At 38.9% G+C, this 15,286-nt stretch overlaps 1 long non-coding RNA gene across 1 annotated transcript; it reads left to right on the top strand.

Annotated features, from left to right (window-relative positions):
• The first annotated feature begins 7,525 nt into the window (after positions 1–7,525).
• Positions 7,526–11,103, top strand: LOC310892488. The gene is made up of 2 exons (XR_014578178.1): positions 7,526–7,630; positions 8,236–11,103. It is a non-coding gene; the product is annotated as an uncharacterized lncRNA (long non-coding RNA).
• Positions 11,104–15,286: the final 4,183 nt, after the last annotated feature.

The following is a 15,286-nucleotide window of genomic DNA, read 5'->3' as shown; positions in this document are numbered from 1 at the left end:
GAAGAGAAGTGGCCACAATACTGATCCCCAGGGGACACCACTTGTTACTGGACTCCAACTGAATTTAACTCCATTCACCACTAGTCTTTGGGCCCAGCCACCCAGACAGCTTTTAACCCAACGAAGTGTACCCCCATCCAAGCCATGAGTAGGCAGTTTCTCCATGAGACTGCTTTGGGAAATGGTGTCAAATGCCTTACTGAAGTCTAGGTAGACCACATCCACAGCCTCTCCCTCATCCTCTGAATGAGTCACCTTGTTGTAGAAAGAAATCAGGTTCATCGAACAGGATCTGTCTTTCATAAACCCATGCTGACTGGGCCTGATCACCTGGCTGCCCTGAAGATGCTGTATGGTCGCATTCCAAATGATCAGTTCCATGAGCTTCCCTGTCACTGAGGTCAGACTGACAGGCCTGTAGTTTTCCAGATCCTCCTTCTGACTCTTCTTGTAGCTGGGCATCACATTTGCTAACTGCCAGTTGACTGGGACCTCCCCTGATAGTCAGGACTGCTGATAAATGATGGAAAGCGGCTTGGTGAGCACTTCTGCCAAATCCCTCAGTACGCTTAGGTGGATCCCATCTGGCCCTATAGACTTGCATACATCTAAGTGGAGTAGCAGGCTGCTAATCATTTCCTCATGGATTATGAGGGCTTCATTCCGCTCCTCATCCCTATCTACCAGCTCAGGGGTCTGAGTACCTGGAGAAACACTGGCCTTGCTGCTAAGGACTGAGACAAAGCTCAGATTAAGCACCTCAGCCTTTTCCTCACCTCTTGTCACTATGTTTCCCCCCATATCCAATACAGGATGGAGACTTTCCTTTGTCCTTCTTTTCTTCTTTGTTTATTTATGAAAACATTTTTATCATCTTTAACAGCAGTAGCCAGATTGAGCTCCAGTTAAACTGTAGCATCATACAAAATTTGTAGATATTAATACTTCTTGTGTTCACATATCTTGAAGCAAAGCAATAATTTTCCATGGAGAAGTACGTAAGGCCTTGCATTGTTAAAAAAAATATTTAAGAAGGAAATAAACCTCCTTCTGTGGAGCTCAGGTAAGGAATCTGTTTAGTTTCTGGAGCTTTTTCAAGCTGGAAATATGTGAATGCTGAATTCTTCACCATCAGATAAAATAAATATTAATTTATAGACAATAAAAAAAAACAATAAAAATTTGGTTTTGCAGCAACTACAGTTATGAAGATATCTGTCTGGGTGATTCAGTTATTTATGCACAAGCATCATCTTTCCTTCACTTTCCTGCTGTGGTGCATCTTCACGTATGTCAAAACTGCAAATTAAGATGCCAGCTCTTTAGCCAAGAAACCTGCCTTTCCTTTGAAACACTGACATCAGTAGATATTATACCCTGATAAATACAAACTCCATAAAGTGCTGTGGGCTGCCAGAGATACTGGTGAGAGGCACAGGCATTTGCATACAAACATGTTAAAGACCTGTATCGGTAGAAGAGATGCAGAGATTCTGCATAGCCATAGTTTCAGGCTAAAAGAGCTAGTACCTTGTCATCTGAGACACAGTTCAAATTCAAATGTGTTGATGTAAAAATGCAATCTATCTGCAAACCAGGCTGGGGTAACATTACAAGGAAAAAAGTCAGTATGGACTTTTGAATATATCACAGAGTACAGCACAAGTATGAACAGGTCATGCTGTTTGCAACTGCTGGCTAAGATGCAAATCATGGAGATATCACTAATTGTAATTTAGTTCATTCATGCTTTGTCATCACCTTAAAATTGCTTTGAATTTAGTGTTCTCATATACTAGGCATCACATTTCCTTCACAAGTTTCTAGTTCTTCAATAGACAATTACAAATAAGGTTTGTGATGCTAATTTTTACACTTGCTTAGTATCTTATTTCTTTTAGAACAATGCTGGAATAGATATAAACTTGTAAGCCCAGGACCTCAATATTTTTTTTCCTAGAAACATGCAGAGTAGAAGTCTGTGAGGTTAATGGTGAGGAAAATGGGTAGCAGAAAGGATCACTATGTGAAATAAGTCAGCTATTGAAAAAAATAATGGAATTAGCAGGTGGCTTCACTAAAATTGAGAAGAGATTGTGGACAAATCTTCCTGAATGTTACACTGAGGTTAATTATGTCCAGTCTAATTCTGCCCTATCCCTCAGTATACTTTAAGAAATTAAACAGTGTGTTAAATGTGGTATCCTACCCAACTCTTATTATATACTGTTTTTGAAGACATGTTATTAGCATTTACTAAAACCATGGCACACTGTATATATATCTCATGACAAAAGGAGCAACTATATTTTAGTGATATACCAGCAATATGAAGTATCTTTGGGATTACCATGGCTTCAGACTTCCTGCCGATCCAGCCATTGGTGCCAGAAGAGCAAAGGATCAATTCACACACCAAAATGGTGGGAAGACCTTGCTCTGCAGGTCATTATCCAAACAATTGGCCTTGGCTTCCCTGATGCTGTGAAAGAGGCTGATCCTTGAAGTCCACTTTGTCCAGGCCAAGCAATCACATTCAGCCAAAAGCTTTAATTTATACAAAATCTGTGATAATGCATTCAAAAAAAAAAAAAAAAAGAGAAAAAGACAAGTGGGTAATACAAACACAATTAGTATGCAGTGCTCTGAAATTTAAATTCTGTACAGCCTAGCCTTACTAGAAGAACAAATAACAGAGGTGCTATCATTGCTACTGATCAGCTTAATACACCCAGGAGCTGTGCAGATAGAAATTAGAGTCTGTTTTTCATGCCTGTCTAGACCTTTTCATGCCCTACCTGGTGTTTTTTTTTTCCCTCAGTTGCTGTTTCTTATCTCTAGAGGTTTAGGCCCTTTGCTTCAGAGACTCTCTTTTATGACTTATCCCTGTGGTACAGTGAGGCCCTGACCCAGTTAAGGTTGTAAGAGCTAATGCAGTACAAATAAACAAGAGACTTTTTTTTTTTCATTTGTAGCAAATAATAATAAAAAAATATGCATAAGACTCTTCCCCCAATTTCAACATCTTCCAGTGCAATTTTTACTAATAAGCAAAATTAAGGCCACTGAACAAAGACAGAGACAAGAAAAAATAAACTAATGGACCAGGGAAGAACAGAGAAAGCAAAAGTTAAAAATGATAAAAATGTGGCTCCCACTACAACAAATGACTTTCTTAATACCGGTCTTAAATCCAGCAGGATCCATTTTCAGTTAACTCTGAAGACTCAGTGAGACTTGATGGACCTAATCCTCAGGTTGTATGAGTTTGTGATGCTGTGGTAGTCAACAAAATTACAGCAATTTACACAACAGAAGGATCTGGCTCTCTCTCATGAGTGTATTATCTCTTAGGAGGCAGCATCAATTAAAACCTAATACAACTATCATCCATTTAATCTCTTCAAGGACTTACACATAACACTTCTACAAATGTATTACAGGGGACATAATAGGACCTTTTCTCTCTCATGTACTTTTCTTCTGCTGTCCTAGGGGAAAAATGCTGCATTTGATTTGTTCTAAATATGGGGCCCTGGTAGGGGTGACAAATAGGTTAAGTCAAAGAATATAAATTAGAATATCTTTAATCACTCAGTAGATTAAAAGGGATTGCTTTAAAAATAAGAGATGACCCTGAGGAAGGTGTCCCCAGGAGAACCCGTGATCCACCGGGAACGGGTGTCCCAGTAGGTACAGTCACTACTAAATCAACTTGCAAGTGAAAATACAAACAGGTTTCACTACTTCAAACTCTACCAAAGAAGTAATTGTAATACAAGTGAAATATCTGTCCCATGTAGTGGCTTTCTAAATGAGTCCCTGGTCTGAAAAAAAATAAAATAAAAATTTTAAAAATGCATCTACTTCAGTCCCTGTTGCCTGCCTGCTAAAGAGACTCAGCTTCTTCCTGTCTCAGAGTGGTCTTTGGCTGTTTCTCCAGCAGTCAGTTTCTCAGAAGCAGGAAGTATAGGTACTTCTCACAGAAAAATAGAATACAAAAACAAACAACAACAACAAAAAGAAAACACCACCACAAAGTCAGCCAAGAAATGAAAGAAGCCCCACTCAAACAAGGATACTGCCAGTAACGCCAAGGACAGCCCACAGTGCTTAAACTTCCAGATGCTCCTCTATGTAACTACAAGTCCTTCAGCAAGGGCTGAACTGTGAGCTCATGCGGTCCTGCATTAGACACCTCTAGGCTGCCTTGTCCGGGAAAGAGGTCAGGAGAAAGAGAAGGTTGGGTGTAAACTCATAAAAGGAAGATCGAGGGAGAGGGAAGAAAGGAACTATTAGACAGGAAATGAAGAGATCATCCAGAATTGCAGAGAGATGAAACTGAGGCACCATAAAGACACAGAGAGAGGAATTTAGCATTAACACAATTATTAGTTGTATACACAGTGAGCATTTGCACCGACGGGGGAGATCTACCTCCTGGCAAGGTTTATCATGCTTCATGCCACAGAGCTTTCTCTGACTTGCTGTTCCAAGTGAGATTCGTCTCCCCATAGGTCAAATCTTTCACTTTCAGACACCTGAGTTACTCATCCCAGGCTCCCTTTATAGTCAAGGAAGAAAAATAGATGCCTCCAAAGAGCAATTCATTTGACCTACCTTAGATGTCTTTCTTTGGATGAGATGAATTGTGCTCCAGAAAAACTTGTTTCTATAAAAGGAGCCAATGCTAGCTAGCTTAATATTAGATATCAAAACTTTAATAACCTATCATTGGAAGAAAGTTACTTTAGCTGGTTTTCTATGTTAGAATGAAGCAAATACCTTCAATTTTCAGAAAAATAGACTAGAAACTCATTTCTAAATCCTTAACTCTTTAGTCTACAAACCACACTAAGAAGCCACTGACCATGACCTACCACGTCATTTTATAAAAAGGTTCTCAGGTGACCTTCTATAATCAGACAAGGGAAGATCACACTAGCATGCATTACACAGGGACTCAAGATTTGACCTTGAGTCAAGAGTACAAAAATCTGAAACAAGCTCTGAGCAACTGAATCCAGGCTGTGGTTCCAGTGCTTTGCTGCAGTGAAGAAAATTCTGCCCCAGACCACTTGCAGGCTCAGACCAGAGCCTAATGTGACCTGGCATCCTCAGTACCCTGTCAAGGTAAAGAGCTACTGTACCAAACTTTGTCATAACTATAAAAGGTGACAAATTTGCCTCACCCTGCGGTGTTTTGAATTGTTCTGGTGAACAAACTAAGCACTGCTTGCATTTAAACAGGGCTGTTGCAAATATGTGGAGATTTACTTCGGCATTTGGACCAGCTGATTAAAATCCTCTTACAAGAGGTACTGGCCTGACCCCTCTCCACGACGTTGTGGAGTTATTAGGAGTCTATTGTAAAGAGCTGAAATTTTTGTTCTTTGCTCCCATGTCACAACTTGGCAAATACAATGTATGGCCTGTCCACCTCCACACTATATGCTTCCTATAACACACTCAGTGTGCCTGGGGAAAGAATGTAGACTGCACTTCTTCTTTGTAATTATAAGTAGCATTAGATCAGTAAGCAGAACAAAAGCACTTTAGTTCCTTACTTACTTGCACAGTCCCCTAGTCTAGAAGAAAACCACTTCACTACTTCTTCCCTACCCTGCATTCTTAACAGAGAGATCCCATTTTAATAAGCGTAACAAAGACAAATTAATGAACCCTTCTCATCCAGAAGAAAATAAATACATCTCTAGCAAAAACACTTGTGCTAGATACTACAGAACAGACATATTGTCAGCAAAACTGATTTCAAAGTCCCAGTGGTAAGCACAGCAGTAAAGACAGAATGCTAGAAGTTTCCTATTATTTTGTTTGCATCCCTTATAAAATGGGCAAACTTCCTGCCCTAATAAGCACCAGACAATCTCCAAAAGCTGTGTAGCAGTATCAATTGGCTGGAACACAGCAATTATCTAACAAAGTGGCTGCCAACACAGGAGAGCAGAAAACCCTCTTGAAGACCTGTTATTTGCTATAGGAGTCAGGAGCTTATATATTATCCTCTTTCTTTAAAGACTTCCAGCTTTATTTATTTTTTATTCTATGCACATTTAGACTTTTGTTACTACCTTCTTCACATATATTTATATGTACTGGAGATAGGTGGTAGCTGCAGTCCTACAGCACTGACAACAGCAATTACAGCGTTAGCCACAGAGCACAAGATCTCATTTAGCCCATAATGCACCCCAGAGCCTAGGACTGAAACTTTGTGCCTCCGGGTCTGTAATGACTGCTGAGCTGCAATATCTGCAGATTACATAAGGCATGTGGGATGTGAATGTGAGCAGCAGTTATGCAGGGGCCTGGGAAGAGCTGTGGTGGCACAAGGTGTGCCCTCATCACCAAAGAGCCTGAGTCCTGACTGTGCTGGTACGGACCAGCCTCTGGCTTCCAGATTCAACCAACCAAGGATACCCTGCCTTCAGTGTCCAAACACCAATCAGACTCGGAGGAGCAGGTTCAGATTCCCCAAATTCCCACTGATTATTTTATTTATTTTTTTTTTTTAAGGCTGGGGTATTTAAGTTTTGAAAATAATAAATGCATTTGACTGAACCGTAGGCTCTTCACACTCTTCAGGACTCCATAGGCTCTTCAGACAGAGTTTAAGAGCAGTCAGCTTTATTCCATCTCATTTTGCTTCCCTAAAAATGGATTTATTTTACAGAAATAGAATTTCTCACATCAACACTCAATTATTTCACCTTTTGTGAAATACTTTCTGTTCAAATTGCAGAATAATATTCTCTTTTAACTAAGCACCAGGAGACTGTAATATTAGGCCTACTGAAGGCTAGAAGCTTTCAGAAATATTATAATCTGCCTGTAGAAGATAGGCCTGTTGTAATAATCTTTAATAAGGAGCTTCATTGTGCATTGACTACAATTCCCAGCATTCAACTTCATGCTTCACAAGTTGTCTTTTACCTTGAAGCACAGTGGAGCACTGCAGAGTGGGACTTGTAGTCTCGGAAGGAAAGGAAATGAGAGTAATTGCCATTGGATCAATCTTTTAAGATTACTATTAGCACCATTTGTCCCATAGGCTGTGTTCAGACTTTTTCCATCCCAAATTTTATGAGTCAATTTTCTCTCAGCTAGAAACTTGTCTAAATTGTTCATGCTCACTATAGCTGTTCAGCATTTTCTAATATTTGTTTTTTTTTTTTAATTGGAGCCAAGTCTAGTGAAAAAGACTGTCTTTGTTGCAATACACCATTGATAGGCCTTTTCTTTAATACAGCAAGATGCTCTTGGTGTGGAAAAGATTGTCGACAGAGGCAAAGCAGTTTGATTTGAAACTCTCATTTAGAAATATCCCAAATCCCAGTGACTTAGTTTTTATTGGAATCTGAATCCACATTCAGTAATTCAAGCTAAAATTCATTTCTGTGTTCTGTACGGATCCTTTTGGTCAGATAAGAGCCTAAGCCATCAGCTTCAAACAGGAGTGTTTGAAGAGACTCTTTCATAAACCTTGATTTCAGTGAAACTAGTTGGCATTAGTCACAGCATGAAAAACAGCCAAGCTGCTTAGCTTTCTTGGCTTTATAAACTCAAGAAAAGATGAAGTTCAGTACCAGCCCTCTCTGGCAAACAGCAAGTATCAAATTTTATTTTATTTTTTCTTTTAAATGAAAATGAATAGTTATGACTAGTAACCAGTCCCCCATCTAAGACAAAATCCCTCTAAAAAGATGCTGTATGAGATAGATGTTGCTTGAACTTAGTTACTTTTTTAATAAAGCTAATACAGCTCTGAACTACATGATTTCTAGTGACTGTTTCCAGCTGGGTCTGTTTCCACATATGCACTTCTTTGTGTTCCACCCACCTCCATCTGTGCACAAGCCGAGGTGGCCCTGACAGCAGTGTCCCCTCCTGTCATGGTGAGGGCCTTTGGTCTACCTATTTTATTTATTTATTTTTTAATTAATTTTGCCTTTTTTCTCCTTCCCTTTTCTGAATGAAATACTGATTTAATTTCCAGAAAAGCAAAAATTAGGGGCCATAAAATATAATAAGCTGCTACCCCATGCATCCTGCGACCTGGTTCCAGCTGCAACTTTCCCTTTTGGAGTTGTCTTAGATATTATTACCCAGCTACTTGTAAAGCCACCAGTAAGACTTCAAGTTAGGAGTTCGGATTATTTAAAGTCAATCCTTATGACTGTATCTAAAAGCAAATAAATTCCCTCCCCACTCCAGGAGCATTGCTGAATCTTTGCTGGCTTGATATGCCTCTCTGAACCTTGGCACAATACCAAACATCCTTACTTTGTCACTGCAAGAAGCATCCTCAAGGACCTCCTCATCTGGCTGCTGTGGCAAATCCCTTTCCTGCTTTGCAAACTGAAAACCTTTTCTCGTTTCTTAGCTTATACAAGGACCACAGCCTCACAAAGAGGGCATGCTTGCCATCATCTGCTGGCTTTTCTGAAGATGGCTTTCTAAGGCTCTGGCCTCAGTCACTGCAAGAAATATCCTTGTCTCAAAGGAGGCAGTCCCTGATAATAAACTAAAGCCAACATTACCCCATGACAGCAAGCCCTACGGCTCCCTACTGGGGCTTGCCTGTAATGGTGCCGTGGAGTCTGGGCGGGAGCATGAGCAGCAGCTGTCACAGGGGACCAGAAGCCCAGAAAGCTCCACTGAAGAGCAAAGCTTTCCCTGTCTCTCATCTCTCCATTTGAGCTCTGCCTTGTCCTTGTCCTACAAGTCAGGAGAAGACCAGCCTGCCATCCTCAAGGTAGCCCTGATGTGGCCTTGTCATGAGCTCCAAACTTTTGCCTGTGGCTAAAGCCAGGTCCATAAAGGGCTGGAGCTACTTGGTGACAGGTGGTGCCACCAAACAGAGTTTGGCTGCAAAGTGCTCCTTGGGGCTTGTTGCTTCCACGTGTTTGGGCTGCTCTGTGGGCTCAGGTCCCAGCTCTGCAGTTCCCTCTACAAGCAAAGGCTTCCAAAATCATTGGCCCACAGCTTTGCCCTACAAAGTACTTCAAGGTTTGCCTGGCAGTCCACAAATTGCAGTCCGAGTGACACCACAGGTAACCATTGACTTGTTGATAAATCCTTAACAAAAGATGTTGCTTTCATAAAATGCTCATAAAAGACTGTACTCTTAAACAAATAAAAATCTTCGTAATTTCCTGATTTTATCGTACATAATTGGGAAGATCAGGGCAGTCATTTCATGGAATTCTCACAGCACCTATTCCTCTTTTTTAGGCATTTTCCCCCCATTTAAAAAGCAGGAATGTTTCCAGTTTTTGTAACAGGGCTTGAACAGATGGGTGGGCAGACGGTGGGTATAAAATAGTGCTGCAGGAAACAGCCAGGGAAGCAGCTTGCTCCCATCCATCCCTGCTTGTTTGTTAGAGGAAAGATGCTATTTGAGGTTTGGACTATAACGGGGCAGTGCCTCAAAAGCATAAGGCCTAATCTCATCTGGTACCTTTGCTCAATAGCACCCACTGACTTCAGTGGGAACAGGGCTGCACTCAACAAGCGATATTATCTAAACGTTGCCTGATATAAAAAGGGCATTTTGCATGACTGTTCTTAATTCCATGCCACCTGGCACACTGTAGGAGATTGAACAGGAAAAAATATAATAAAATGGATTTTATGTAATGGCCTTATATGGGGAGTAGTACATATAGCTTCAGGATGCTGAAAGCTACAGGACAGAAAGAGAAGGCCAGACCCTCTTAGAGAGGCAACGAATTGATACCAAACCCAAGAGTTTTTTACATCTTGGCTGACCTTTTCTAGCAGTGATGCAGACTCACTGTCTGCCAAACAAATTCTCATTTCATTGCAAACCTTCGTCAAACACCATCCTATGAGACACCATTTTCCTTTCTCCTTTCCCTTCCAGTTTCTCCACAGTCAGGCATGCTCTTAGTGAGCTCAGGTTTTCCCCTGTTATTTGAGTGCTCCTGCCTGCATCTTTGATGAAGATCTGTACTTTAACAATTGCTTTGCCCTTCCCAATTTCATAACCAGTGCTTCTGCTTCTTTAAGACTTCCACTCTTCTGGTTCCTCTTCTCTTTCTCTTTTGTTGTTGTTGTTGTTTTTGTCTTTTTTGTATTGTATTTTGTATATTGCATTGTTTACACACTACCAAGAGGTCACTCGTGTTCTCAGAAATATCACCTTTCCCTCATCTCTGTCATCACTGCTATGACTGATTTTTCAGTTTTTTACTTCTGAATTAAAGCTATGCAGATACATATATCACAAATGATAGGGCTAAGATATTATTCTAAAGAGCTATGAATATGCATATATCATGAAGAACAGGACTAAGAATTATCCCCAAAAGTTTCTATTTTCAAGAACACAAGTCCTTCAGGTACAATTTATTTATACTTATGAATAATTGAAGTTAAGGCTTGGTTAGAGTACTAAAATAGGAATATGGCTTTAATAGCAACACCTCTGAGCTTTGTAGGGGGACCTGGCAGAAATCAGATTTTGTGAAGATGAGTGTCATGAACCAAAACCCAACAACATCCCCTCTTCCAATTAATTCATATAGGAAGTCTCCTGATTAGTGCTGAAGTGTGCACATGTATTTTCTTCTAGCTCATCTTAGTCCAGATGTTCTTCTGTAGTTTTAGCTCTTATTCTACAAGACTGGTTGTAATTTTACAGCCAGGCTCTTTATCTCTGAAAAGCTGCATGTTATAACGGTTATTAAAATTTTATGAGTAGTGGATCCTCAGAGCTAGTAAGCCTGGGCAGTCCTGTTCCACATCACTGCTACCATGCTTTTGCAATACAAAGAGGTGCAACAGGGAGTTTAAATCCTGGCTGCTATTTATTTAACTCACCTTAGTTTTCCTGCACTTCTATTATACTATTGATAATACAATATATATGATAATAGAACTGAATTTGAATTTTTAACTATGTTACATTATTTTGTTAGTACCTTTGCAAAGTTTTTTCTTGTCTTCAAAGATTTGTTCTTATTTTGTCAAAAGCATACTTATTAGCAAATCTTTTCTGTTTCATCTGATTGTTAATTCTGAGTTGTAATAGAACAATAAACTTACGTAAACTGAAAATTGTGTAAAATCATTTATGACAATGTGAAGTTAGCTGATGACTTCTATCCAGCTGTCTATATCATTAAAATGTTTTCATATTTGCCATTACTTGTTACTGCTGTAGATGAGGAGATTGAAGAAATAACAATTGTAATGCATGCTTCATATTCAACTCATTTGGAAACCCCTTCAAAATACTTTTGGGTATAATGACTTGTCAAGGTTATGGAATTTCACACAGAGCTTAGAAATTTCCTTACATTACAATCAGTGATACTGCCTAACCTGTATTTTTTCCTCTAAAAGTGGCTATTAGCTAGTTTTAGGTATTGTATCTGATGAATTATAAAAACAGAACAGCCAAAGGAGATTCTTCATAAGGCTAGGTAGGCCCTTGGTTTATACCATAGATCTGCATATTTTTGCGTATCTTAAAAGATTTCCTTTAAAGCCATGGTTAGCAGTGAGATTTCACCAGAGTTCAGAAATCATAAATCTCACTGGTTATTTCTGATATTGGATGAGTTTGGTATTTTTTTCTTTGTACCACAAGCTGTAAGAAACCTGTATACAAAGTGCAAATGGCTGTTCTAAAAATGGGATAAGTTAAAACAAGAAGTAGGGATGACACACAGTTTAAGATAAAACAAAGTTTCAAAGGAGAAAGAGCTGACAACCAAGAAATGGCAGAGAGAAATTTTTATCTCATAACTAGTAGAAATAAGACCAGGGCCAGGACAGGCAGGTAGAGAGCCACAATTGTACTCTGGTCATCAAAGAAAAAAATATATGTACATATATATAGTATATATAATTTCACATTATATCATTAGGTCATTGTCATGACAGCTGCAGTTGATATTGTAGAGTGCCATGGGAGAAACAGGAAGGAAAGCAACTGTAAAGAAATGGGGAAGCAAGACACATCTGCACAATTCTGACCTTTAAGAAAACTAACTACACCCATAAAAGAGGGATCCAACTATCCAGAAAGTCAAGACCGTCTTGTCCAAAACAGTCCAGCCTGTTTTGAATTTAGCTGTGACCCAAGGGTCTTTTATTCTAAAGTTTCAGGTCAAGTTTAATAATAGTTTGGATCCATTTCTGGCTCAAGGATGTAATGTTTCAAACAAGTCTGCAGATCAGGATGTAGTTTGGTATGATGCCTTCTCCCCTAAACAGAAGGAAGAGAACATCCTGTAAAGGACAAGGAGACAACAGATGGTATGCTATCTCCCCAAGGCACAGACACAAGGTGCCACTTTCTTAAGTACAGCTTAGAGTAGGTTTGCAGTGAGGTATTGCAGCATCTTCACCAGTTTTCAGAACAGACATTGTAAAAAAAAAGGTCAGGCTTTCTTGAGTCCTGGCAGCAGGGAAGCAAGCAACATAGCATTCAAAGCAGGATAATTGTCTCCTCCTTCTCCAGTAAATTACACTTGTAGGGCTATGGCCATTGCACACTGTAATACCAAGTGAATTCATTTAAGGCTGGCTAGGTACCTCTACATTATACTGTAGCCTGTACTGTACTTTGAGTTCAATAGGCACATGAAATCGGTAATGAGGATACAGTGAAGACAGTGGTCTAATGATGCTGCACTGTAGCATCTTCGTTATACATAGACTGTTTCAGAGAAAATCAGAAGGCTGAAGGAAGAGCACAGACAGGTGGATCTTCTTGGAATTTGTTCATTTTTTTCACTAACACTTGAAGAGAGACTTTTGTTTTGTTTTGTTTTGTTTTGTCTGATTCTTAGGTAACTGTTGTAAGGCTGGTCACTTTTCTGCTAGAGCATTTGACTAGCCTTCCACAAGGTAAAGTAGTTACATGATTTGGCTGGGATATATGTCAATGTAATGAAAACTTACCTCTGAGGGGACAGTCTAGCTAAGTAAATCTGAAGATTCATTTAATAAAAAAAAAAAAAAAAAGGAGAAGATGAAAAGAGGAACTGAGTGCCACAATAAGATTTGAGAACAAAATTAAGACATTAAGACATCAAAGCACATGGGAAGCAAAATATCCTCCCCCCCCAAAAAAAAACACAAACCAACACATAACAGTAACAACAAAAAACGACACCTCTAATTTCCTATAGAGCAGTATCAGAGACAAAGAATAAATAAATAAATAAAAGAAATCAGAATTGTTCATTAAAGAGCATACATTTCACCTAGCAGGTATTACTGAGATGACACGGGAAGATCTGCATGGTCAACATGTTGGAACTATTGAGTTAGTACAATTTCAGATGAATTAAGTGGGTCAAAGGGCAGAAGTTTGACCAGGTCAAAATTATTGGTTCCATATCTGAGAAACACACAGTCTTGGATTTTTAGGCATCAACTATTTTAAGATTAACAGCAATAATTGGTGCTTACTTCTGATCACAAAAAGCTGACTAGAGAACAGAATACATATGTTCTTACATATCTCCTAATAACAGAGTCATGAGGGAATAATGAATTTCTATATGGACTTTTGTTCTGCATGACATTGCCAGTACTAACCCATCTATGTGTGTTTGTTTCTTAGGTCAAATGTGTTCATCCAACAAGAAGGAACTGTGTACAAGGCTTCATCTTTACAGATAATTAGGGATTGGATCACAGAGCCAAAAAAACAAAACAAAACAAACAAAAAAAAAACGCATGATGTGTTGGCATTGCAGAAAGGATCTAGATGTGATCTATATGATCAGATGGATGTGTGTTTGTTTTGTGCAAACAGAATAAGAAATAGAAGAATTATTGATAATGAACTGTGTTCATGAAACTGAAAACCAAATAGAAGAAACAAATCATTTGGAAAAAGTAATTTAAGTGAACCATGTGAACATGACTGGAAACTTAAAAATCAACGCCAAAACTGTAATGTGTCTACTTGGATTAAAACAGCAGTGACAGAAAAATCTGGTTAAGAGATGAAGTGGAAAATTATACAAATAAAATAAAGCACTTTTCATAAGTCTCTGTGTATCTATCCATAAATTAGAAATGTATGTCTTCTAGTATGCATATTATAGACACACACGCAAGACATTTTTGATATTTAGACTGATATGAATCAGAAACAAGGAATGGAGTAACACTGAGAAGCAAGTCAAAAGGATAAGCAACCTATTACAAGAAAGTCTGAGTTATAAGTTCATAAAGCAGGGTATGAACAAGGAAAACTAAGAATTAACAGAAATGAGAGAACTGTCAATAGTCATAGACACAAAGCAGAAAAGAAGTATGTTTGTCTGCCATTGGAAAATACAACAAATAATATAATTGTCATATGATAAAATGCTTTCTCCCCCAGAATAATTTAGGATTTTGTTGAACATCAGGGATTCCATAGGAACAATATACAAATAATGAAATTCTTGTTTGCAAGACTTTTTTGAAGAGTTGTGTGAAGACTGATCTTAGAAATTTCTAGTAAGCTTAGAACACTTGAGAAATTCTGTTAGCATTAAAAACAATAAATGGAGCAAACTGAATAACTCCATGCCCCACAGAAGGACCTCAGTACCAGATAAACAGTGATATGAATGATATTAGATGTGTTTAAAAACATGAGAAGAAGGGCTGTCCATGCAAAGCGATACTGACCAGTGTCAAGTATATGCATCTAAAAGGTAGCACTGATTCCCCTGTGCTTGGAATAGATGTCCTGTTCCAAAGCTCAGGCTTCAAGAAGGAGGCTCACAAATCAGAACTGGGTCAGAGAAGTCATGATATAGTGTAAAAGAATCAGAAAAATAGTTCTGGAAAAAAGATTCTGGAAATTCTACCAATGAGCAAGACGAGAAGGCATAGTCACAGTTCATGAGAACGTTTGGAAAATGGACTTTTAAGAAGGGAAAGCTCTTCTGCAGTGGGCAGAATGCCTAAGTATGTCCAGAAAGAGACAGTTGCTCTTTAAAATCATGAACTTGTGTCAAGCACAAGTTAGCATCCACCCCAGTTTTGTCATTATCAGTTATTTGTGAAACTTTTAACAAGCCTGAGTCAGCCTGCAGTCAGTCCTGCATGCACGTATGACTTCATGTCCACACTGAAGAAATTAACAGAATAAAATCTCAAATAACCAGCATGGACAGAAGGTATTTGGTTGATCGTGCTATCCAGAAGGACAAAACGGAGTCCAAAGTTAGTTTCTGTGTCTAATTATGGTGAACTCCTGTAATACTACATGCGCAAAGTCATA

Source organism: Anser anser (genome assembly GCF_964211835.1).
Source record: "Anser anser genome assembly, chromosome: 1".
Lineage (NCBI taxonomy): Eukaryota > Metazoa > Chordata > Aves > Anseriformes > Anatidae > Anser > Anser anser.
Note: the sequence above shows the minus strand (reverse complement) of the source record. Positions and strands in the feature narration are given on the sequence as shown.